This window comes from Psammomys obesus, unplaced genomic scaffold, assembly GCF_907164565.1.
Source record: "Psammomys obesus unplaced genomic scaffold, mPsaObe1.curated_primary_1811, whole genome shotgun sequence".
In the NCBI taxonomy this organism is placed as follows: domain Eukaryota; kingdom Metazoa; phylum Chordata; class Mammalia; order Rodentia; family Muridae; genus Psammomys; species Psammomys obesus.
Window position 1 is genome coordinate 56,362,123 of NW_026585644.1, and position 27,000 is coordinate 56,389,122.

A 27,000-nucleotide genomic window follows, 5' to 3' on the forward strand; every position below is an offset into this window, starting at 1 on the left:
CTTCAGAGGAGCATATTCCATTAGCTGTTAAGGTTGAGGAATGGGAGGGATCAGCTTCTGAGAAGAGCCGCTCACTTCACACAGCAGGACTGGCATCTTTGCAGTCTTGCTTAGTAGCACCTTTCTGGTAAAGTGATTTCTTTTGTATAAAAACAGGAGCACATCACATTTGCCATATGATTTTGTAAAGTGATAGGAATATCAAAAATAGATACTGAAATGTGTTTAGGTGACAGAATTCAGTTATCTAGTTACCATAATTGAATTCAGGAAAATATATATATATATATATATATATATATATATATATATATATATATATATATATATATATATATATATATATAATATATGACAAACACTCAAAACTAAGTATGTGTCTTGATAATATAGTTGCATGGTAGTTGTGAGAATATGCCTTCCCAAACAAATCTCATATACAGGGAGTGTATGTTTTAGAAGATGTGTACTGCAACCTCAGAAATGTATTACATCCTCTGTACACACCCAGCCAATATTTGAACAATGGAGATTTGAATGCATTGGAATGCATTGGAAAAGCATGTCTCCACTAATTACTTTAGCTTGAGAACTCAGCATGTACTCCCTTCTGCATGCCTTTCTTAGGACTATAATCTAAATTGCTGTACTGCCTTCTCTTTTCTCTCATTTTTTGTGGGAAATATGTGTATATATTACATTTAATGTTACAGATTTTATTTCCATAATGTATTTCTCAATATTTAAAATCACTGAAGTTGATTTATATCAGGGAAACCAGACTGAAACAAATGGCTTCTTTTTAAATTTTAAAATAATTTCTTCAATCATTTATTAATCAGAATTCATGTATGTATATAATAATAATAATAATAACTGGAAAGGGTGTTTTTTAGGGGAGGAAGAACCATAGATGTTAATTTTCTACTAAATACTAGATTTACCTACTCAGCACTATAATTATTAAAGTTGAGCGTGTCCAGCCATGTTCTTCTGAGAATGCTAGTGAAACTTAGGAGCAGGCCTGAGGTTTTTATGAATGTTTACTTTTTCTTAGTTTAATTTCCACAGTTTAAACTTCCCAGTTACTCAAGAGCAAAGTATCAAGTAGATTTATCTCACTGAAGTCTTTGTAGAGGTGACATATTTTTCTCCTGTGTTGTGAGTCATTGAATGTAGCATTAACTAGTAACATTGTTGGGCTGATAGTGGTATTTGACATTGTTCTAGAGGAAGAAAGGTTGCAGCTTAGGAGAAAAAAAACAGTGGTGGTTGAGTGTTTGTAGTCCTAGTTTTTGAATGAATATGATCTCATTGAGTCCTTATGTTTAACATTTAAATAAAATATTTTAAAGTAGAATATAAAAGAACACAATAATAAATTAAGTGTAATGATTAAGAATTAGAAGCATTCTTCCTTCAAGCCCTGAAGTACCTGATATATTTCCCCATTAAATTAGTACCCACTGGAGAGCATTGAAAGCTAGCAACAAAATTGATCTTTTTACTATCCAATATAAATTGACAGCACAAATGTTCAAAAAAGTTGAAAATATGTATTTAACATCATTATGTAATTTTTCATTGTGAAAACTATGACATCGACATACCACACTTTTTATTCTTCATGATAGAAAATATACCTAGTTTGGAAAGAAGACCCATATGCATAAGGACATTTCAAATAATCTGTGTATATTGCATGATAGTAACACTCAAATATAGCAGTAGTATAAAAATAATAATTCACCATTTTTTAATTTTTTATTATTAGTTACATTTTATTAACTTTGTATCCCACTCCCTCATTCCCTCCCAAACCCACTCTCCCTCTCTCATCTCCTCCCTTCTCCTTTCTAAGTCCACTGATAGGGGAGGACCTCCTCCCCTTTCATCTGACCCTGTTTTATCAGGTATCTCAGGACTGGCTGTAAAGTCCTCCTCTGTGGCCTAGCAGGGGTGCTCCTCCCTTGGGGTGGGGGGGAGGTCAAAGAACCAGCCATTGAGTTCATGTCAGAGACAGTCCCTGTTCCTGTTACTAGGAAACACACTTGGATACTGAGATACAATGGTCTATATCCGAGCAGGGGTTCTAGGTTATATCCACACATGGTCCTTGGTCGGAGATACAGTCTCATAAAAGTCCCCAGTGAACTGTTATAGTTAGTCCTTGTGGAGCCCCGGTTCCTCCAGGTCATACTAACACCCCCTTCTTTCATATGGTTTCCTGAACACTACCGAAGTTTTGGTTATGAGTCTCAGCATCTGTCTTGATAATCTGCTAGACAGAGTCTTTCAGAGGCCCTCTGTGGTAGCTCCTGTCCTGTTATTTGTTTTCTCCTACGTCCGAAGTTCATCCCATTTGTCTTTGTAAGTGAGGGTTGTTCATCTTACCCCGGGTCTTCTTTCTTGTTTATCTTCTTTAGGTGTATAGATTTCAGTATATTTATCATATATTATAGGTCTAAATAAGTGAGTATAAACCATGTGTGTCTTTCTCCTTCTGGGATACCTCACTCAGAATGATCTTTTCTAGATCTGACTATTTGCCAGCAAACTTCATGAGTTCCTTGTTTTTAATTACTGAGTAGTATTCCATTGTGTAAAAATACCACAATTTCTGTACAAGTTTACATTCCCACCAGAAATGGAAGAGAGTTCCCCTTTCTCCGCAACCTCTCCAGCATGTGTTGTCAATTGAGTTTTTTATTTTAGCCATTTTGAAGGGTGTAAGGTGAAATCTCAGGGTCGTTTTGATTTGCATCTCTTTGATGGCTAAGGACTTGGAGCATCTCTTTAAGTGTTTCTCTGCCATTCTATATTACTCTATCGAAAATTCTGTTTAGCTCTGTACCCCATTTTTTAATTGGATTGCTTGACTTACTGCTTTTTAATTTCTTTAGTTCTTTATATATTCTGGATATCAGGCCTCTGTCAGATATGGGGTTGGTAAAGATCCTTTCCCAGTCTGTAGGCTGTTGTTTTCTTCTGACTACAGTGTTTTTGCTTTACAGGAGCTTCTCCGTTTCATCAGGCCCCATTTATTGATTGTTGTTCTCAGAGCCTGTGCTGTTGGTGTTCTGTTCAGGAAATTGTCTCCTTTGCCAATGAGTTCTAGGCTCTTCCCCAATTTTTCTTTTAACCAATTTAGAATATCTGGTTTTATGTTGAGGTCTTTGATCCACTTGGACTTTAGTTTTGTGCACAGTGATAAATATGGATCTGTTTTCATTTTAATGCATGTAGACATAGAGTTGGACCAGCACCATTTGTTGAATATGTTTTGTTTTTTTCCATGAATGATTTTGGATTCTTTTTCAAAACTCAAGTATTCATAGGTGTGTGGGTTTATTTCTGGGTCTTCTATTCGGTTCCATTGATCCTCCTTTCTGTTTCTATGCGAGTACAATGCAGTTTTTATTACTATTGCTCTGTAGTACAGCTTGAGATTGATGATGGAGATACCTCCAGATGGTCTGTTGTTGTGCAGGATCTTTTTGGAGATTCTGGGTTTTTTGTTTCTCCATATGAAGCTGAGAATCTTTCTTTCAAGGTCTGTAAATAATTCTCTTGGTATTTTGATGGGAATTGCATTGATGCTGTAGATTGCTTTTGTTATGACAGCCATTTTCATTATGTTAATCCTATCAATCCATGAGCTCGGGAAACTTTCTATCTTCTGATATCTTCTCCTATTTCTTTCTTCAGAGACTTGAAGTGTTTTTCAAACAGGACATTCCCTCGCTTGGTTAGAGTCACCCCAAGGTACTTTATGTTATTAGTGGCTATTGTGAAGGATGTTGTTTCCCTGATTTCTTTCTTGGCACTGTTGTCTTTGGTATACAGAAGAGCTTTGATTTTTTTGGAGTTGATTTTGTATCCAGCCAATTTGCTGAAGTTGTATTATCAGATGAAGGAATTCTCTGGTTGAATTTTTGGGGTTGCTCATGTATACTATTAAGTCATCTATGAAGAGTGCAACTTTGACCTCCTCCTTTCCGATTTGTATCCCCTTGCTCTCCTTTAGTAGTCTTATTGCTTTAGCTAGGACTTCAAGTACTATTTTAAAGAGATATGGAGAGAGTGGTCAGCCTAGTCTTGACCCTGATTTCAGTGGGATTGGTTTAAGTTTCTCTCCATTGAGTTTGATGTTGGCTATAGGCTTGCTGTATGTTGCCTTTATTATGTTTAGGTATGTGCCTTGTATCCTTGATCTCTACAAGACTTTAAACATGAATGGGTGTTGGATTCTGTCAAATGCTTTTTTGACATCTAAGGAGATGATCATGTAGTTTTTCTCCTTCAGTTTGTTTATGTGATGGATTACATTGATAGATTTCCATATGTTGATCCACCTGTGCATGCCTGGAATGAACCCTACTTGTTCATGGTGGATGACATCTTTGATGTGTTCTTGGATTCGGTTTGCAAGCATTTTACTGAGTATTTTTGTATCAACGTTCATAAGAGAGATAGGTCTGAAATTCTCTTTTTTTTTGGGGGTCTTTGTGTGGTTTAGGTATTGAGGTGACTATGGCTTCATAGAATGTGTTTGGTAATGTTCCTTCTGTTTTTCTTTTGTGGAACAGTTTGAAGAGAATTGGAGTTAGCACTTCTTTGAAGGTCTGGTAGAATTCTGCAAATAAATCTTCTGGCCCAGGGCTTTTTTTTGGAAGGGAGACTGTTGATGACTACTTCTATTTCCTTGGGGAATATAGGACTATTCTGTCTTTTTACGTGATCTTGACTTAATTTTGGTAGATTGAAACTATCAAGAACATTGTCCATTTCTTTTAAATTTTCAAAATTTGTGCCATATAGGATTTTGCAGTATGACCTAATGATTGTTTAGATTTCCTAAGTGTCTGTAGTTATGTCCTCCCTTTCATTCCTGATTTTGTTGATTTGGATATTTTGTTTCTGCCTTTAAGTAGTTTGGTTAAATGTTTGTCTTTCTTGTTGATTTCCTCAAAGAACCAGCTCTTGGTTTCATTGATTCTTTGAATAGTTTTATTTGTTTCTAATTTATTGATTTCAGCCCTGGGTTTGAGAATTTCCAGCCATCTGCTCCTCTTGTGTATATTTACTTCTTTTTTTTTCCCTAGGGCTTTCAATTGGGCCATTAAGTTGTGTGTATGAAGTGTCACACATTTCTTCTTGAAGGCACTTAGTGCAATGAATTTTCCTTTCAGTACTGCCTTCATTGTGCTCCATAAATTAGGGTATGTTGTACCTCATTTTCATTTTATTCTTGGAAATTCTTAATTTCATTCTTTATTTCTTCCTTAACCCAGCTCTCATTTAGAAGTAAGTTGTTCAATTTCCATGTTCATATAGGCTTTTTGCTAATTCCATAGCTGTTGAGGTACAGCTTTAGTCCATGGTAGTCAGAGAGAATACAGGGGATTATTTCAATTTTCTTGTATCTACTATATGGTCTATTTTGGAGAAGGTTCCATGAGGTGCTGAAAAGAAGGTATACTCTTTTGAGTTTGGGTGAAAAGTCCTTGTAGACTTCTATTAGGTCCATTTGGTTTAGGATCTCTGTAAGTGCCTTTATTTCCCTATTTGGCTTCTGTCTAAATGATCTGTTCCTTGGTGAGAGTGGGGTTTTGAAGTCTCCCTTTATTAAGGTCTTGGGATCAATGTGTGATTAAAGTTTTAATAATGTTTCATTTATGAATGTAGGCTCTCTTGTATTGGGGGCATAAATGTTCTGAACTTTGATGATTTCTTTTGATGATAATGTAGTGCCCCTCCTCATCTTTTTTGACTAATTTTTGTTGAAAGTCTATTTTATTAGACATTAGGATAGCTACCCCAGCTTGTTTTCTGTGTCTGTTTGCTTGAAGGAAATTTTTACTCTGAGGTAGTGTTAATCTTTCTTGCAGCGGTGTGTTTCTTGGATGCAGAAGAATGTTGGATCCTGTTTCTCCACCCATCCTGTGTTTTTTTATTGGAAAGTTGAGTCCATTGATGTTGATAAATATTAGTGACCAATGAACATTAGTTCCTTTTATTGTGGAATTGGTGGTCTTACTGTGTTTGTTGCTTGTTTTCTTTTAATTTTTGTTGGTATATTATCTATATGCTATGTTTTTTTGGATGAAGTTATTTTCATTGGATTGGAGTTTTCCTTCTAGTATCTTCTGTAGGACTGGTTTGCTGTGTAGATATTGCATAAATTTAGTTTTGTTGTGGAATATTTTGTTTTTTCTATCTATGTTGATTGAAAGCTTTGCAGGGTATAGTAATCTAGGTTGGCATCTGTGGTCTCTTGAGGGCTGCATGTCTTCTGCCCAGGCCCTTCTGGCTTTCACAGTTTCTGATGAGAAGTCCGATGTGATTCTGATAGGTCTACCTTTATATGTTATTGGCCTTTTTCCCTTGCTGCTTTTAATATATTTTCTTTGTAGATTTATTGTTTTGACTATGATGTGACGTGATGTGTTTCTTTTCTGGTCTATTTGGTGTTCTTTGGGCCTCTTGTATGTTTATGGACATCTCTTTCTTTAAGTTGGGAAAATTTTCTTCTATGGTTTTCTTGAAAATATTTTCTGGACCTTGGAGCTAAGAATCATCTTTTTTATCAATTCCTATTATTCTTAGATTTGTCTTTCACAATGTTCTTGATTTCTTGGATATTTTAGTGTTTGAGACTTTTCTGATTTTACTTTTTCTTTGAGAGAAGTATCAATTTCTGCAAGTGTATCTTTAGCACTAGAGATTCTCTCTTCCATCTCTTGTACTCTATATGTTATGCTTACCTTTGTTGTTCCTGATCTTTTCTGTAGGTACTTGAGCTCCACGGTCTTCTCAGTTTGTTTTCTTTATTGATTCTAATTCTGTTTTCATGCCTTGCAACATTTCCTTTATGTGTTTGAATGTGGATTCCTGTCTTTCTATGATGGTCTCTATTTTTTGTTCATTTCCTCTCTATCTGACACTAATTGTATCTCTACTTATGCCTCTATTTTTTTTTTTTTTTGGCTATATTTGCCTGTGTTTCTTTGAGAATTTTGTTCATTTCCTCTTTCTTTGCCTCCACTTTGTTGGCCAAATCTTTGATAGATTAGTTCATTTCCTTTTTAACTATCTGTATTTGTAAGGCTCTTGCTCTGAGACATTTGTTTCCTCTTTATGTGCCTCAAATAATTGGGTAAGCATAGCTTTAAAGTCATTTTCCTGTGCTTCCAATGAATTGGAGTATCCATCAGTTTTGGGGGTTGCTGGTGAAGCCATGATGTCCTAATTTATGTTGCATGTGTTGTTTTGCCGACCCCTGCTCATTGGCTTATCTGTAATCTTCCCTGTTTTTTTCCTGAATTCTGTAGTTCAGACTGGTACTGTCTCTCTCTGGCAACTGGAGAGTTCTTCAGGAATCTGGGAGAGGTCCTGTTTCTTCGGTGTGTGCATTGGTGTTTCAGCTCTACCTGTGAGGGGAAAGTCTGTGGGTGCAGAAGGGCAAATGCGGGTTGTGTTTGTGTGTGTGTGTGTGTGTGTGTGTGTGTGTGTGTGTGTGTGTGTGGTAGTGTGCATGGAAGTGTGCCTGGAGGGACAAAGTGATAGAGAATGTTGAACCCTTGAGTGTATGGGAGGAGCTCTGCCTTGCATGTTTCTAAGGGTTTACTTGCACATGTGCTGTAGATGTAGCAGGTGCTGGTGATAGTTGTGGCACATTTTCTTTATGCAAATTCCCTTAATACCTCAGTGGTCTACAGGCCCCTCATGTTTGGCTTTGTCTGAGTTCCCAGCATTATCTGCCTTAACTCCATTTTTGGACCCACAGAGCATGGACTTTGATGTCCCAAGAGTCCCTCTGTTTCCCACAGTGTGGGTGGGAGGGGTCCGATGCCTGGCTTCTAGTTTAGAAGGACCCTAGATATGGGGCTCTGCAAACACTCAAGAGCACACTCACTCTCCAGCAGGTCACATCAGCAAAGATCGGGGTATCCAGGCTCTCTATTCTCTGGTTTGGCCCTGCTTAGTCATATGCAGGAGGACTGACATGCTCTTCCAGCTCAGAGCTACTGCAGCTGCCAGTTTAGGAAGTCCAGCAGCAGCTGGAGACTGGGATGCTGGTCCAGATGCCTTCTGGGAAGTCCTGGTGGCCTTCAACTGTGCTCTCCAGACCTGGGAGGCCCAGCGCCTGGTCTGCCTAGCTTGTCTGGCAGCTCTGCTATACTTTGGTTGGTATATAGCTTATTATATTATACAGAGGGTTTGGGCAGGCTGTACAATCAGTGGCTGGGCATCCATGTGGAGTCTGTATGGCTACTCCCAGACCTGGGACATGGGGACAGTGGTGCCAGGATCTGAGACACCAAGGCAGGTATAGCTGGCAGCTGCGGCTGAGGGGCTGGAAACCCAACCTCTGCCACTGCAGTGAGCTCTGAGCTGAATATCTCAGTGAGCCAGCTGTGCTGAGGAGAAAAGAGGCCTGAAAAAGCAGAGTGCAGAGAGATCAAAAGATCATTTGTCTCCTTCCCCAAAAAAGTGTGCGGGTGACTGGAGACAAAAGTTCTCACCTCGTTTAATGTTCCTTGCCATTTAGAAAGCCTCACCATCATTTCCCTCCACTCACGAACTCTGGTGCTTCAGCTCCTCTTCAACTCAGAAAATGCACGCTCATTGCCATCTTGGATCTGTCTCCCCCTCCCCCAATAATTCACCATTTTAAGGAAGATGAAAACTTAACTGTTTTCTCCCAAAAAACACTAAAGGACATACCTGAATGTTTAGATGAGAGATTTTATCTTAAAATCCAAAAAACTTACTCCAGCAAACAACTGTAAATATTAATCACAGGTATTATTACAAATTACCCATTGGATAATGGGCTCAGTCAGCTTTCTTCCTTTTTTTTTTTTACTTTCATTATTTTTTTAAAATTTTTTATTAATTACACTTTATTCATTTTGTATCCCCCCATAAGCCCCTCCCTCCTCCATCCCCCGATCCCACACTCCCTCCCCTTTCTGCATGCATGTCACTCCCCAAGTCCACTGATAGGGGAGGTTCTCCTCTCCTTTCTGATCTTAGCCTATCAGTTCTAATCAAAAGTGGCTGCATTGTCCTCTACTGTGGCCTGGTACGGCTGCTCCCCCCTCAGGGGGAAGTGATCAACGAGCAGGCCAATCACATTATGTCAGAGGCAGTCCCTCTTCCCATTACTATGTAAACCACTTGGACACTGAACTGCCATGGGCTACACCTGTGCAGGGGTTCCAGGTCATCTCCACGAATAGACCTTGGTTGGAGTATGATTTTCTGGGAAGTTCCCTGTGTTCAAATTATCTTGTTCTGTTGCTCTCCTTGTGGAGTTCCCATCCCCTCCAGCTCTTACTATTTCCCACTTCTTACATAAAATTCCATTCACTCTGCCCATCAGTTGGCCATCAGGCTCAGCATCTGCTTTGACAGTCTATACTGCAGAAGCTTTCAGAGGCCCTCTGTGGCAGGTTTGAAGGTTGTTTCCTGTTTTCTTCTGGCTTTCAGAGGCCCTCTGTAGCAGGTTCCGAGGTTGTTTCCTATTTTCTTTTTCTTCTTTTCTTCTTCTTTTCTATCCTCTTTGCCTTTCAGGATGGGGATTGAACATTTTAGTTAAGGTCCTCTCTTTTGCTTAGTTTGTTTAGATGTACAGATTTTAGTGGGTTAATTTATTGTATGTTTATATGAGTGAGTATATACCATGCATGTCTTTTTGCTTCTGGGACAACTCACTGAGGATGATCCTTTCCACGTCCCACCATTTCCTGCAAATTTCATGATTTCCTTATTTTTCATTGCTGAGTAATTCTCCATTGTATAGATACACCACAGTTTCTGCATCCCATCTTCAGTTGAGGGGCATCTGGGTTGTTTCCAGCTTCTGGTTATTACAAATAAAGCTGCTACAAACACGGTTGAGCAAATGTCCTTTTTGTGTACTTGCGTCTCTTTTGGGTATATGCCTAGGAGTGGTATGGCTGGATCTTGAGGAAGTGCTATTCCTAGTTGTCTGAGAAAGTGCCAGATTGATTTCCAGAGTGGTTGTACCAGTTTACATTCCCACCAGCAGTGGAGAAGGGTTCCCCTTTCTCCACAACCTCTCCAGCATGTGTTGTCCCTTCAGTTTTTCATCTTGGCCATACTGATGGGTGTAAGGTGAAATCTCAGGGTTGTTTTGATTTGCATTTCCCTAATGGCTAATGAGGTTGAGCATTTGTTTAAGTGCTTCTCTGCCATTCAATATTCCTCTGCAGAGAATTCTCTCTTTAGCTCTGTTCCCCATTTTTTTAAGTGGATTACTTGGTTTGTTGCTTTTCAGCTTGTTTAGTTCTTTATATATATTGGATATGAGTCCTCTGTCAGATAAAGGGTTGGTGATGATTCTTTCCCAATCTGTAGGCAGTCACTTTGTTTTGATGATGGTGTCCTTTGGTTTACAGAAGCTTTTCAATTTCATGAGGTCCCATTTATTGATTGTTGCTCTTAGAGCCTGTGCTGATGGTGTTCTGTTCAGGAAGTTTTCTCCTGTACCAATGAGTTCTAGGGTATTCCCCACTTTTTTTTCTAGCCGATTTAATGTGTCTGGTTTTATGTTGAGGTCTTTGATCCACTTGGACTTCAGTTTTGTGCAGGGTGATAAGTATGGATCTATTTTCATTTTTCTACATATAGACATCCAGTTGGACCAGCACCATTTGTTGAAGATGCTATCTTTTTTCCATTGTATGGTTTTGGCATCTTTGTCAAAAATCAGGTGTGGGTTTATTTCTGGGTCTTCTGTTCGATTCCATTGATCCATCATTCTGTTTCTATGCCAGTACCATGCAGTTTTTATAACTGTTGCTCTATAGTACAGCTTGAGATCAGGGATGGAGATACCTCCAGAAGATCTTTTATTGTAGAGGATTGTTTTAGCAATTCTCGGTTTCTTGTTATTCCATATGAAGTTGAGAATTTTTCTTTCCAGGTCTGTAAAGAATTGTGTTGGCAATTTGATGGGAATTGCATTAAATCTGTAGATTGCTTTTTGTAAGATGGCCATTTTTACTATGTTAATCCTGCCAAGCCATGAGCATGGGAGATCTTTCCATCTTCTCATATCGTCCTCTAATTCTTTCTTCAGAGACTTGAAATTTTTTTCATACAAGTCTTTGACTTGCTTGGTTAGGGTTACACCAAGGTACTTTATGTCATTTGTGGCTATTGTGAAGGGTATTGTTTCTCTAATTTCTTTCTCAGCCCTTTTGTCCTTTGTATACAGGAGGGCTACTGATTTTTTTTAGTTAATTTTGTATCCGGCCACTTTGCTAAAGGTGTTTATCAGCTGTAGGAGTTCCCTGGTAGAGTTTTTGGGGTCACTCATGTATACTATCATATCATCTGCAAATAGTGATAATTTGACTTCTTTCTTTCCCATCTGTATCCCCTTGATCTCCTTCGACTGTCTTATTGCTCTAGCAAGGCCTTCCAGCACTATGTTGAAGAGATATGGAGAGAGTGGGCAGCCTTGTCTTGTCCCTGATTTAAGTGGGATTGCTTTAAGTTTCTCTCCGTTCAGTTTGATGTTGGCTATAGGCTTGCTGTATATCGCCTTTACTATGTTTAGATATGTGCCTTGTATCCCTGATCTCTCCAGTACTTTAAACATGAATGGATGTTAGATTTTGTCAAATGCTTTTTCAGCATCTGGGGAGATTGTCATGTGGTTTTTTTCTTTCAGTTTGTTAATATGGTGGATCACATTGATGGATTTCCGTATATTGAACCACCCCTGCATACCTGGGATGAAGCCTACTTGGTCATGGTGGATGATACCTTTTATGTATTCTTGGATCCGGTTTGCAAGTATTTTGTTAAGTATTTTTGCATCAATGTTCATAAGGGAGATTGGCCTGAAATTCTCTTTCTTTGTTGAGTCTTTGTGAGGTTTAGGTACCAAGGTGATTGTGGGTTCATAGAATGAGTTTGGTAATGTTCCTTCTGTTTCTATTTTGTGGAATAGTTTGAAGAGAATTGGAGTTAGCTCTTCTTTGAAGGTCTGGTAGAATTCTGCGCTGAAGCAATTTGGTCCTGGGCTTTTTTTGGATGGGAGACTTTTGAGGACTGCTTCTATTTCTTTGGGGGATATAGGACTATTTAATTGATTTACCTGGTCCTGATTCAGCTTTGGTAAGTCAAATCGTTCAAGAAAATTGTCCATTTCATTTAGATTTTCAAATTTTGTGGCATATAGACTTTTGAAGTAAGTCCTAATGATTGTTTGGATTTCCTCAGTGTCTGTAGTTATGTCCCCCTTTTCATTTCTGAATTGTTGATTTTGGTGGTGTCTCTCTGCCTTTTAGTTAGCTTGGCTAAGGGTTTGTCGATCTTGTTGATTTTCTCAAAGAACCAGCTCTTGGTTTCATTGATTCTTTGAATTGTTTTATTTGTTTCTATTTGATTGATTTCAGCCCTGAGTTTGATTATTTCCAGCCGTCTACTCCTTTTTGGTGTGTCTGCTTCTTCTTTTTCTAGGGTTTTTAAGTGGGCCATTAAGTTGCTTGAATGAGCTGTCTCGAATTTCTTCTTGAAGGCACTTAGTGCTATGAATTTTCCTCTTAGCACTGCTTTCATTGTGTCCCACAAGTTAGGGTATGTTCTGTCTTCATTTTCATTGAGTTCTAGAAAGGCTTTAATTTCTTTCTTTATTTCTTCCCGGACCCAGCTGTCATTTAGTAACAAGTTGTTCAGTTTCCATGTTGTTGAAGTCCAGCTTTATTCCATGGTGATCAGACAGGATACAAGGGCTTATTTCAGTCTTCTTGTATCTGTTGAGGCTTGCTTTGTGACCAACTATATGGTCTATTTTAAAGAAGGTTCCATGAGGTGCTGAGAAGAAGGTAAATTCTTTTGTGTTTGGGTGTAAAGTTCTGTAAACGTTGGTGAGGTCCATTTGATTCATGACCTCTGTCAGAGATATTGTTTCTTTGTTTAATTTCTGTTTTGTTGACCTGTCCTTTGTTGAGAGTGGGGTGTTGAAGTCTCCCACTATTAATGTGTGGGGATCTATATGTGGTTTAAATTTTATCAATATTTCTTTTACACTTGTGGGTGCTCTTGTATTTGGGGCATAGATGTTCAGGATTGTGATTTCTTCCTGGTGGAATTTTCCCTTGATGAGTATGAAGTGTCCTTCCTCATCTCTTTTTATTAATTTTGGTTGAAAGTCTATTTTATCAGAAAGTAGAATGGCTACTCCTGCTTGTTTCTTGGGTCCATTTGCTTGGAATGTCGTCTTCCAACCTTTTACCCTCAGGTAATGTCTATCTTTGTGTCTTAAGTGTGTTTCTTATATGTAACAGATTGCTGGGTTTTGTTTACGTATCCATTCTGTTAATCTGTATCTTTTTACTGGAGAGTTGAGTCCATTGATGTTGACAGAAATTAATGACCAGTGGCTGTTAGATCCTTTGATTTTGATGTTGGCTGTGGTCATAAGGTTGTGTGCTTGGTTGCTTTTTGTTTTGCTGTAGTAAGGTTAATTATTTCCTGTGTTTTCTTGACAGAAGCTAATTTTCTTGGGTTGTATTTTCCCTTCCAGTATCATCTGTAATGCTGGATTTGTGTGTAGGTATTGTTGAAATTTGTTTTTGTCATTGAATATCTTGTTTTCTCCATCTATGAGGACTGAGAGTTTTGCAGGGTATAGTAGCCTGGGTTGATATCTGTGTTCTCTTAGAGTCTGCATGATATCTGTCCAGGCCCTTCTGGCTTTCATAGTTTCTGTTGAAAAGTCAGGTGTGTTTCTACTGGGTTTGCCGTTATATGTTACTTGGCCTTTTTCCCTTGCAGCTTTTAGTATTTTTTCTTTGTTCTGTATACTTACTGTTTTGATTATTATGTGGCAGGAGGATTTTCTTTTCTGGTCAAATTTGTTGGGTGTTCTGTAGGCCTCATGTATCCTTATTGGCTTCTCCTTTATCTTGGGGAAATTTTCTTCAATGATTTTGTTGAAAATATTTTCTGGGCTTTGGAGAAGGGAGTCTTCTTTTTCCTCTATTCCTATTATTCTTAGATTTTGTCTTTTCATATTGTCTTGTATTTCTTTTACGGTCTGTGTCAGGAATTTTTTGGATTTAACATTTTCTTTGGCAGAAACATCAATTTCTTCCATTGTATCTTCTACACCTGAGATTCTTTCTTCCATTTCTTGTATTCTGTTGGTTATGCTTACCTCTGTAGTTCCTGTTTTCTTCCCTAAATTCTTCCTCTTCATTATTTCCTCCATTTGTGTTTTCTTTAATTTTTCTAGTTCTATCTTCAGGTCTTGAGTTGTTTTGTTTACTTCCTTCACCTGTCTGCTTGTATTTTCCTCTTTTTCTTTTAGTTCCTTCAAATCTGTCTCTTTGATTTGTTTCAGTGATTTAATTATTTCTTCTCTGAAGGCCACAAGCTGTTTGGCTGCATCTTCCCTTATTTCTTCACGGATGGCCCTAATCTGCTTGTCTTTATCTTCCTCCATTTCTTTATGGATAACCATGATCTGTTTGGTTTTATCTTCCTCTAATTCTTTACGTATTTTATTTGTTTCCTCTTTTATCCTCTTCATCATCATAGATGTAAGGTCATCTTGATTTTCTATTATGCTGCATTGTTCAGGGCTGTTCGTCCCTGGATGGCTGGGTTCTGGAGATGCCATATTGCTCTGTCTTTTGTTGGTTGAGCCTTTCCGCTGACCTCTACCCATTGGGCTGATTTAGGTGTTGGCTGTTAGTTTCTGTGCTTCCTGGAGTCCTGAGGTAGGGAGTATCCTCTTGGCCGGAAGATGGTTTTTCCTGAAGGAGTCCTTCTCTGCTTTTTGGTTATGGTCACTGTATGGCCAGTGTTTCTCCGGAGTTGCCACTGCTCACCTCAGGTTTATAGCCCTGAGTAGTAGCTGTGGTCTATGTTAGGCAGGGGGGGATCTCCTCTTACCCATAGAATTTCTTAAGACAGCTGCCCCACTGCTGGGTTTCTTGTTATAAATTTAGTGTGCTGCTGCTCACTAAATTTCCATGTACAGTTCTCTTGAAGAAACTGCTGATTCCCTAGCTGTGGAGTTTTCTCCCAACAGGGTAACTCAGTCTGTTATTCTGGGGCACACAGTTCTGTCCGGGAATGTGGGAGGTGCACTCAGCAAGTCTCTGGGCCAAAGGCTGATTGCTCTGCTGTGGACCTGGAGAATGGGCACCTAGGTTGAGTTGGCGCCTGGGGGCACTGCTCTGGTCTGGAGGCTGGGTGCCTCACTCTGGACCAGAAGCTGTGTGTCTCTGTCTGGGATGGCGGCTGCAGGCACCGATCTGGTCCAGACGCTGTGGGTGCAGCTCCCCTGAAGGATCACGGATTCCCACAGTTTTGGCAGTCTAGCCAGGGACAACTGGCCGATCCCTGGCACAGTTTCTGAGGGCTGCTGTAATGGCTCTTTGGCTCCTGCAGGTCCGAGGATGCAGCTGTGTGTCCCAGTGCCCCAGGGGAACTCAACAAAGGTGGCAGAGCACAGCGCTCCTGCCTGCACTAGAGTCTGTGTGAGTCCCGGAAGTGTTTTGGTGCTGGGTGTCTTAAGCGTTAGAGCTGCTGACCCCCTCCGCTGGCGGTTTCCTCCTGCCAGAGACACGCAGTCTGGTGCCCTGGTGCCCTGGTGCCCACAGTTCTGAGGCGGCGAATCACGCGCGCAGACTGGGCTCCGTGCAGGAGCCTGGGTTCCCGGCTCTGGGTCCGCACTGGCTCTTGGGGTACCCGCGGAACCTGAGTCTTTTCCAGGGGATGTCTGGGTAACCTGGGGTCGGTCCCAATTGTTTCCTGCTCTGTGGGGTTATCTCTCGACTGGGAAATCCAGTCTATGGTGTTGTGGGCCAACAGTTCAGTCTGGGACCGTGACCAGATTGTGCTGGCATGTAGCCCTGGGCTGACGACCAAGAGCCTGGCGGAACCAGGATCTCTTCCGTGGTTTAGCTGGGTGAGTTAAAGCTGATTGAATCCCCTACTGTGGGGTATCCTCTCACCTGAGAAACACAACCACTTGTGTTTAATGGCTGAGAGTTCTGATTGCTGATCACTGTGCCAATCCTGCTGTTCTGCTCCTCAGAATGAGAGTCCTCCTGGCGCTGCCATCTTGCCTTGCCTCCCTACTTTCATTATTTCTTCAGTCAGCTTTCAATTAAAATTCATAAGAGCTGATAAGTGTTACCAACTTTAATGCATATTAATTGTACTTGTAGATGGTTTTTCTGAATCCTGTTTGCTTATTTTCATCATGTGCAAATGGTTTAAGAGTATTTCTGTCATTGGCTTTACAGGTAAAGAGTGCTCACTAGCAGAGCAGTGAATTATGTATAAGGAAATTTCTCTAGCCCTTGTGAAATCTGGCCCTCTATCTATTTACTTCTTTGTCTTGCCTGCACAAACACACTTCATTAGGAAATTGCTCACCTAAATTTTCAATCATAATTGTTACCTGTTTATACTGACTGGTTATCACAAATAAACACATTTTATGTAGTATCTTGGAATAAAAGTCTTTTAACTATGCACCTCTTGCCCACAACCACTTCACTACATTTTTTCCTAAGAGTAAAATACATTTATATAGGCATGTTTCAAAGCTGTTTCATCCAGGTTTGTTGTGGTCATGTGTGTTAGGCCCTCAGGAGACAGGAGCTATTAGTATTTCTCTATGGAGAAAGAAATAAAGCTCACTGGTACCATTTACTCCCCAGGAGTGTATAAAAGCAGACAGTAGCTGAGATGAAAATATTCTTCAGTTATGTGGTTGTCTGGATATCTGCATTGTGGACTTCATCAAACTAATTTAGCCTTGAATCTCCAGTTCTCTTATTAGTAACTACAATAAATAGATTAGTTGACCAAACTGTTGGTGGATTTTTTTGTTTGTTTATTTGTTTGGTTTTCTGCCCTTGCCATCTCTGTCTGGGGCAAATAGAAATATACTGGTCAGAAAAAAATACTTTATAAATATTTTGTCACTAAATTCCACCAATTTTATACCTAACACTCCATTGATTGCTGAACGCCACATTAATAAATCCTGAATTCCACAGCATGGAAACCAGCTTTGTGACTTGCTTTAATAGCAGAAAAATAGGGGTGTTTCATGCTTCATTAAATATTTCTTGGGTTTTAGTTCTTTCTTTGTCACATTGATTGGTTCTTCACCCTCTTTACTTATCCTATCTCACTTTATCAGTTTGAGATACTTCAAAGTCCATTTCATGGCCAATCTGTTTTCTCTCTGTGTGTTTGTTTGCATAATGATATCAAATCATCTTGTAAGTTTAGGTAGGCTGCTCTCAATTTTAAATAGTTGAATTGGACCTATCTCTGAAAGCGCAGACCCTTTTTAAAAATTATCTTTATTTTTATTAATTGCAGTTTATTCACTTTGTATCCCCCTGTAGCTCTCTCCCTCCTTCCCTCCCAATCCCACCTTCCCTCCCTCTTCCCCACCTGTACCCCTCCCCCAGTCCACTGATAAGGGAGGTCCTCCTCCCCTTCCCTCTGATCCTAGTCTATCAGGTCTCATCAGGAGTGGGTGCATTGTCTTCCTCTGTAGCCTGGTAGGGCTACTCCCCAATCAGGGGAAGATGATCAAAGAGCAGGCCAATCAGTTCTTGTAAAAGACAGTCCCTGTCCCCACTACTATGAACCCACTTGGGCAATGAACTGCCATGGGCTACCTCTGTGCAGGGATTCCAGGCCATCTCCATGAGTGGTCCTTGGCTGCAGTATCATCTCATAAAAGACTCCTGTGCCTGGACTTTTTGGGTCTGTTGCTCTCCTTGTAGAGTTCCTGTCCTTTCCAGGTCTTACTATCTCCCATTTCTTTTTTAAGATTCCATGCACTCTGCCCAAAGTTTGGCACACACCCGTTTTTATGTTCTTTACTTGGCATCTTCATTTGAAGTATAAATATCATCTATACTGATCTGCTCTAAACCAAGTTATTGATGCTCCCTTGCTGTATCCTGCTTCTCTTATAGCCTTTGAGATTCCAGGAACTGGAAAATTTATGTTCAAATCATTCTGAACTCCTCCTTTCCTCCTCCTCTATAGCCAATTCATGCACAAATCCTTTTGTTACTTTCAATATCTACCTCAACTACTTCATTGTACCCCAATAATTACCACCTTAGGAAAAGATATCCTTGTCAAGTGGATTACAGGAAGAACCTCTTAGCTTATATGACTCTCTCTGCCCTCTCCTTTTCATTCAAATACAATTATAGCCCTTCAAAATAGTAGGTACAATAATATTTTAAATATTTATCTTAAAAAGCTTCTGGCAGATGCCTCACTCACTGGATAAAACTATGAATAGAGAATATTTTCCCTGTTACACTTCGAAAACATTGATTGTGATATTGCTTGCAGATCATTTCTCTTGCTCATCTTTCCATAGTACATTTTTCTCAAGTATCCACTTATCTCCTGTTTCTGATCAAATGTCACTTTTTCAGTGAAGTCATCACTGACTTCTTTACTCTACCGGCTAGCAAGGCTTTTACTCTCTACCTTATTGAACTTTGCTTCATAGCGCTTTCATTTTCTGATATATATTTTGACATTTAAAAGTAACTTGTAAAATGACATATTAGGCAAAGAAAATGGTTACCAAGGCTGATGACCTAAATTTGATCTACAGGTCCCATGTGGTCGAATGAAAGGAATAAGTCTTTTGACGTGTACTCATGTGTTGTTGTTTATAAAAGCACACATATGCACACACACACAAATACAATGTTATGACTCAAAAATAATTGTTACTTGGGAATAAACATAAGTAAAAAAAAACCCAAAAAACCCTAATTTCACTCAATTTTAGTAGACCTAAAGAGTCTCATTCTGGAGTTTATCTAGCCAATCACTATTCTGAAGATAACGCCTATCTCTGACAACTGTGTTATAATAGTTACACAGCAGAAACTTGAAGAGAATCTTTCATGAAAACTCTTACTCTTAATTTGGTTTAACAGACACCTGCTCAATGATTGAAATGCTATTAAAAGTCTTGGTCTCCCTGTCTTTATATTATCTCCCATCTCACTTCTAGCTTAATTATTGGGTCAATTTTTACTCAGCTCATATGTATACATATTGATTACTTATGAAATATTTGGCCCAAGACTACAACACAGGATTAGCTTGGTATGTTGCAACTAGAGCTCTTTTTTTTTTCTCCTATGTTTATGGTTTTTCAGTTAAAGCGCCTGACGAGGTTCCAAGATGGCGGTGAACAGAGTGTACCTTTTTGGCGAAGCCGAGGACATGAATCTCTGAAATTGGTGAGTGGAGAGACAATCTAAACCAGAATTTAGACTTTTGGGCTTTCTAAAGGAGAAGGGACACCACAGAAGCATGGAGTGCTTGTAGATTTAGATCTGGCAAGGACTTCTCTAGGAACAAAGTAGGGTGCTTCCCTTGTCTGGGCCTCCCCCACTGGAAAGCCTGCCACAGCACCAGGCAGCTGAGAGCAAAGCTCACAGCCAGGGGACTAAGACAGCAGAGACAGTGCTCCAGGCCCCTTACCACAGTAGACAGCTGTAACTGCCTGCTGAAAAACACCCCTCGGACACATGTCCGAGGAGCCCATACCCTGGGCTCTGCCTAGGGCCCTCTTGCCCAGCTCCAGACCCAAAAGGCTGGAAAACAGGTTTTCAAGCAAATGGACCCAAAAAACAAGCAGGAGTGGCTATCCTAATATCTAATAAAGTAGACTTCCAACCAAATCTAATCAAAAAAGACATAGAGGGGCACTACATTCTCATCAAAGGAAAAATCCACCAAGAAGACATCACAATTCTGAACATCTATGCCCCAAATACAAGAACACCTACATTCGTAAATGAAACATTATTAAAGGTTAGATCATACATCGACACCAACACCTTAATAGTGGGAGACTTCAACACCCCACTATCACCAAGGGACAGATCATTTAGACAGAAGCCAAACAGGGAAAGAAAGGCACTAACAAATGCCCTAATTCAAATGGACCTAATAGATGTCTACAGGACTTTTCACCCAAACTCAAAAGAGTATACATCCTTTTCAGCACATCATGGAACCTTCTGCAAAACAGAGCATATAAGTGATCACAAAGCAAGCCTCAACAGATACACAAAGGTTTAAATAATCCCCTGTATACTATCTGACCACCATGGACTAAAGCTGGACCTCAACAACAATGGTAATAGCAAAAAGCCTACACGCACATGGAAACTTAACAACTTACTTCTAAATGACAGCTGGGTTAAAGATGAAGTAAAGAAAGAAATTAAAGAGTTCCTAGAATTCAATGAAAATGAAGGTACAACATACCATAATTTATGGGACACAATGAAAGCAGTACTTAAAGGAAAACTCATAGCATTTAGTGATTTTAAGAAGAAATTTGTAACATCTCATACAAACAACTTAATGGCTCAACTGAAAGCCCTAGGAAAAAAAGAAGCAGAAACACCCAAGAGGAGTAGATGGTTGGAAATAATCAAACGCAGGGCTGAAATCAATCAATGAGAAACAAATAAAACTATTCAAAGAATCAATGAAACCAAGAGCTGGTTCTTTGAGAAAATCAACAGGATAGACAAACCTTTAGCCAAACTAACTAAAAATCAGAGAGAAACTATCCAAATCAGCAAAATCAGAAATGAAAAGGAGGATGTAACTACAGACAATGAGGAAATCCAAACAATCATTAGGTCATACTACAAAAGCCTATATGCCACAACATTCGAAAATCTGAAAGAAATGAACAATTTTCTTGATAGATTCCTTCTACCAAAATTAAGTCAAGACCAGGAAGAAAGATTGCACAGCCCTATATCCCCCAAGGAAATTGGAGCAGCCATCAACAGCCTCCCTTCCAAAAAAAAAGTCCAGGGCCAGATGGTTTCAAAATAGAATTCTACCAGACCTTCAAAGAAGTGCTAACTCCAATTCTCTTCAAATTATTCCACAAAATAAAAACAGAAGGAACATTACCAAACACATTCAATGAAGCCACAGTCACCTTACTCCCTAAACCACACAAAGATCCAACAAAAAATAGAACTTCAGACCTATCTTTCCTATGAAGATTGAGTCAAAGATACTCAATAAAATACTTGCAAACAGAATCCAAGAACAAATTAAAGATATTATCCACCGTGACCAAGTAGGCTTCATCCCAGGCATGCAAGGATGGTTCAACATAAAAAAATCCATCAACATAATCCACCATATAAACAAACTGAAGTAAAAAAACCACCTGGTCATCTCCGTAGATGCTGAAAAGGTGTTTGAAAAAATCCAACACCCATTCATGTTTAAAGTCTTGTAGAGATCAGGGATACAAGGCACATACCTAAACATTTTAAAATCAATATACAGCGAGCCTATAGCCAACATCAAACTCAATGGAGAGAAACTTAAATCAACCCCACTGAAATCGGGGACAAGTCAAGGATGCTCATTGTCTCCATATCTCTTCAAGAATTACTTGAAGTCCTAGCTAGAGATATAAGACAAGTAAGGAAGATCAAGCAGATACAAATTGGAAAGGAAGAAGTCAAATTATCACTATTTGCAGATGATATGATAGTATAAATGAGTGACCCCAAAAACTCAACCAGAGAACTCCTTCAGCTCATAAACACCTTCAGCAAAGTGGCTAGATACAAAATTAACTGGAAAAAATCACATGCCCTTCTGTATACCCAAGACAAAAGGGCTGAGAAAGAAATCAGGGAAAGAACACCCTTCAAATAGCCACTAATAACATAAAGTACCTTGGGGTTACTCTAACCAAGCAGGTGAAAGACCTGTTTGAAAAAAACTTCAATTTTCTGAAAAGAAATAGGAGAAGACATTAGAAGTTAGAAAGATCTCCCATGCTCATGGATTGGTAGGATTAAGATAATGAAAATGGCTATTCTGCTAAAAGCAATTTACAGATTCAATGCAATTCCCATCAAAATGCCAACACAATTCTTTACAGACCTTGAAAGAAAAATTCTCAACTTCATATGGAGAAACAAAAAAAAAAAATTCAGAATTTCCAAAACAATCCTGTACAATGACAGATGCTCTGGAGGCATCTCCTTCTCTGATCTTAAGTTGGACTACAGAGCAATAATAATAAAAACTGCTTGGTACTGGCATAGAAACAGAAAGGTGGATCAATGGAACCGAACAGAAGACCTATAAATAAACCTACATTCCTATGAATACTTGATTTTTGACAAAGAAGCCAAAACCATTCAATGGAAAAAAAACAGCATCTTCAACAAATGGTGCTTGGTCCAACTGGATATCTACATGCAAAAAACTGAAACTAAATCCATATTTTTCACCCTGCACAAAACTAAAGTCCAAGTGGATCAAAGACCTCAATATAAAACCAGATACTCTAAATCGGTTAGAAAAAACAGTGGGGAAGACCCTAGAACTCATTGGCACAGGAGACAACTTCCTGAACAGAATACCAAAAGTACAAGCTCTAAGAGCAACAATCAATAAATGGGACCTCATGAAACTGAAACGCTTCTGTAAAGCAAAGGACACTATTGTCAGAACAAAATGACAGCCTAAAGATTGGGAAAAGATCTTCACCAACTCTATATCTGACAGAGAACTAATATCCAGTATATATAAAGAACTAAAGAAGTGAAACAGCAAAAAATCAAGTAATCCAATTTATAAATGGAGTACAGAGCTAAACAGAGAATTTTCCATAGAAGAATATCGAATGGCAGAGAAACACTTAAAGAAATGCCAATCTCATTAGCCATCAGGGAAATGCAAATCAAAACGACCCTGAGATTTCACCTTACACACATCAGAATGGCTAAGGTCAAAAACTCAAGAGACAAGATACATGCTAGAGAGGTTGTGGAGAAAGGGGAACCCTTTTCCACTGCTGGTGCGAATGTAAACATATAACCACTCTGTAAGCAATCTGGCGCTTTCTCAGACAACTAGGAATAGCACTTCCTCAAGATCCAGCTATACCACTCCTAGGCATATGCCCAAAAGATTGTCAAGTATACAATAAGGACATTTGCTCAACCATGTTTGTAGCAGCCTTATTTGTAGTAGCCAGAAGCTGGAAACAGCCCAGATGCCCCTCAGTGGAGGAATGGATGCACAAATTGTGGTATATCTACACAATGGAATATTACTCAGCAATAAAAAAAACAAGGAAATCATGAAATTTGCAGGTAAATTTTGGGATCTGGAAAAGATCATCCTGAGTGAGCTGTATATCAAAGCAGATGCTGAGGCCCATAACCAAACCTTCGGAAGAGTGTAGGGAATCATATGAAGGAAGGAGGAATTAGTATATCCTAGAGGGAACAGGGAGCCCCACAAGGTCCAAATATATCTAAGCACAAGGGTCTTCTGAGTGTGTTTATCTAACCAAGGACCATGCATGGATATAACCTAAAACCAGATATAGCCCATGGTAGCTCAGTATCTAAGTGGGTTCCCTAGTAAGTGAGACAGGAATTGTTTCTGACAAGAACTCATGAGCTTCCCCTCCCCCCTGAGGGAGGAGCAGCCTTGCTAAACTACAGATAAAGATATTGCAACCATCCTGAATATATCTGATATACCAGGGCCATTTGGAAGGAGAGGAGGACACCCCCTCTCAGTGGACTTGGAAGGGGCAGGGAGGAGATGAGGGAGGTAGGGGAGGATTGAGAGAAATAAAGGGAGTGGGCTACAGCTGGGATACAAGTGAATGTATAAAATTATTTAAAATCAAAATATTAATAAATAAATAAAGCACCTGACACCATTCAATCCTATTATATGGCACAGGCTGAAATATAAGACTAGGATGTCCTTACAAAATGATGTCAATTTTCAGAGGAACACAACTGTTTCTGAGACAAACTGACTGGCTGTTACTCTGGAAACCAAGGGTGTTCACTAAAATATAGAAAATTTATTTTGAATTTGTACCCATAACCCATGGACAATTACTAGACAGTATCACTCATTTGTACTATTGCTTTTCTAAAAGGGTTTGTCTCTAACAGGAATTTAACGTAGTGACCTTGTCTGACCTCAGTGAAAAAGAATGTATCCAGCTCTGCTGCAACTCAAGGTGCCTGGGTAGACTGGTAACCCTTGGGGCCTTTTCCTTTTCTGAGAAGAAGGAGAGAGGGAATGGGGGAATGTGAGGATGAGACTGGCAGGAGGGGAGGGTGGGGCTGGTATCTGACTGCAAAGTGATTACATAAATCAATAAATGAGGAAAAAAGAGACTTATAAAACATACAGTAGATGCTGAGTACATAATTAGTGAATAAATAAATATGAGTAAAACATAAATCTTGAATTAGATGATTAATCAATGTGAATTTGCATACTTACTTATAATGGTGATATTTAGTCACCACAGTAAGACTCATCATGTGGTTCTCTTATGAAGATGTATGTATGTTGAAAATGAATATGCTCAAATTAATACATCCTTGATTTTCTTGGGTCACCATATAGACACATTTTGAAATTTTAAACATTAAAAAAGTTTCTCTGATCTTCACGGGTTACCCAAAATACATATGATAGAACTTAATAAAGTGAAAATAGGCCAGAAGAATGGCGATCTTATAGCTGGTATTAGCAGTTCTATAAATTTCTGAGGTAGAAGGTTCATGCTCTCTTGCTTTAAGTCATCTGAGGTACCCTCTGATCCCTTTTCCTGTGAATGTAGCAAGAGCTTAACAAGCTCCTTTGGAATAGAGGCAGGTTTTACAACAGACATGAAAACTGCCATGATTTCTCTTTATCTTGGATTTTCCAACTTTAAGAATTGCAGAAATAAACCAGGAACGGTGTCATATGCCTGTAATCCCAGCACTCAGGGAAAAAGAAGCAGGTTGATCTCTGTGAGCTTGAGGCCAGCCTGGGTTACAAAGTAAGTCCAGAACAATCAAGGCTGCACAGAGAAACCCTGTCTTGACTCCCCCCAAAGAAAACATTGCAGAAATAAAGTCTATTATTTATGTTACCAAGTATCTGTCATTTTCTTACATCAGTACAAACACACTAAAACAGGTGGTTTGTAATGTCTAAAGAAAGATCAGGATAAAAGGTGAGAATATTATTAAACAATTTAGACATTTTTTTTAGCTTTTCCACTTTTATCCCTGTCAAATAGTAATTTGCCTGTACTTATGAGTATGAAGAATATTGGGAAATGTTTGAAAAAATAAGGGAAGAGGGAAATGGTGTTATGATTTTTTTTGAGTTATTATGTAACTAATCATACCTTGATGGCATGTTTCTTATCTAATAATCATATGAACAGATTATATAGGTCAACTTCTGGCATTATTTGTTGAATTGACCAAAAGTAACCCCTCTCCATAATTTGTTTTATAATGTTATTCTGCATTCATTATAATTTCCTGAAGAAGTCAGGAAGAGACTTATACTGTGACTTTTCTCATTGCATGATGTTTTCTATAAAATACCTTAATTTAAAATTCTACGTTAGACATCAATAAATACATTATTATTTTTTTTTTGAGTCAGGGTTTCTCTGTGTGATCTTGGCTGTTCTGGACTCACTTTATAGAGCAGGATGGCCTTGGACTCACAGAGATCTATTGGCCTCTGCCTTTCCAAGTCTGAGAATTACAGGTATGCACTACTGCACTTGTCATATTAATTTCTTAAGCCATTACTTTTGTATCTTTAAAAAATTAAGTAATAGTTAAAACAGACATTTTTTTTCTTTAAGAAATCAATATTTCCATTAAAGTAAAAACAAACAAACAAAAAACTGGTGTATATGGTTAAAAAAGGTAGTCATTATCTTCTTAAATATATATTCTTTTATTTAGAAAAACAACTATAGAACTTTGCTATAAAGTGTCAGATAACAGTTGAAAAGAAACATATAGTTATTGTAATAATAACAACTATAACTATATTGTGAGTATTTAGAGGAGAAGAAAAGAACAAATTAAGGGAAACGTAGTTTTACAAATGGTGGTAACTCCTTGTCTCCAGCAACCAGAGAATTTCTAAATACTGGTTATCTCTGAAAGCATATACTCATAAATAGCAAAAGCATATCCAGCAATTCTATTTATATATTGTGTATAAGCTTATATATGTACATGTCAAAGCACAGTAAAAATAAAAGAAGCTATCAGTGTGAGAATTCAGTGGTATGGGAAGAGCTTGAGAGAGGAAGGTAAAGATGGATAGTAACAAAATTCTATTAAAACACTTTGAAATACCTACTTTGAATACTTTATATTTTTAGTCAAGAAGATTGACAGTGAAATTCAAATTAACAAGTTAAAAATTCAAATAAAAATCATATAAATATATAATAAGAAATGAAGGCTTCTAGTGAAGTGGGGACAGCAGAGGACATTGTAGAGCATGCAATATCTCCAGAACAATTGAAAAAAAAAAACACAAGTATTATGCAAAGGTGCTTTCAAAAAATCCAACCAAAGACTGGTCCAGTTTGAGAACCATGCCAAGAGGTCCAACCCTGACACTGACTGGAGGGCCAGTGGTTGTTTCTATCATGAACTCAAAAGCTGGATAATCCAGAGACCTAAAATAGAAACAAAGAAATGGCCAAAAAAAAAAAAAATCAGTGAAATGATCAAAGAGCCAGCCACTGAGTTCGTGTCAGAGAAGGTCTCTGTTCCCCTTACTAGGGAAACACTTGGATGCTGAGCTGTCTCTTTGATGATCTCCCCCTGAGGGAGGAGCAGACCTACTAGGGCACAGAGGAAGACAATGTAGCCAATCCTAATGAGACCTGATAGGCTAGTGTCAGACGAAAGGGGAGGAAGACCTCACCTATCAGTGGACTTGGAGAGGGAAATGGAGGAGATGAGGTTGGACAGGTGGGATTTGGGAGCGAATGGAGGAAGGGGATACAACTGGGCTACAAGGTGAATAAACTGTAATCAATATAGAAAATTAAAATTAAAATAAAAAATAATATTCTGC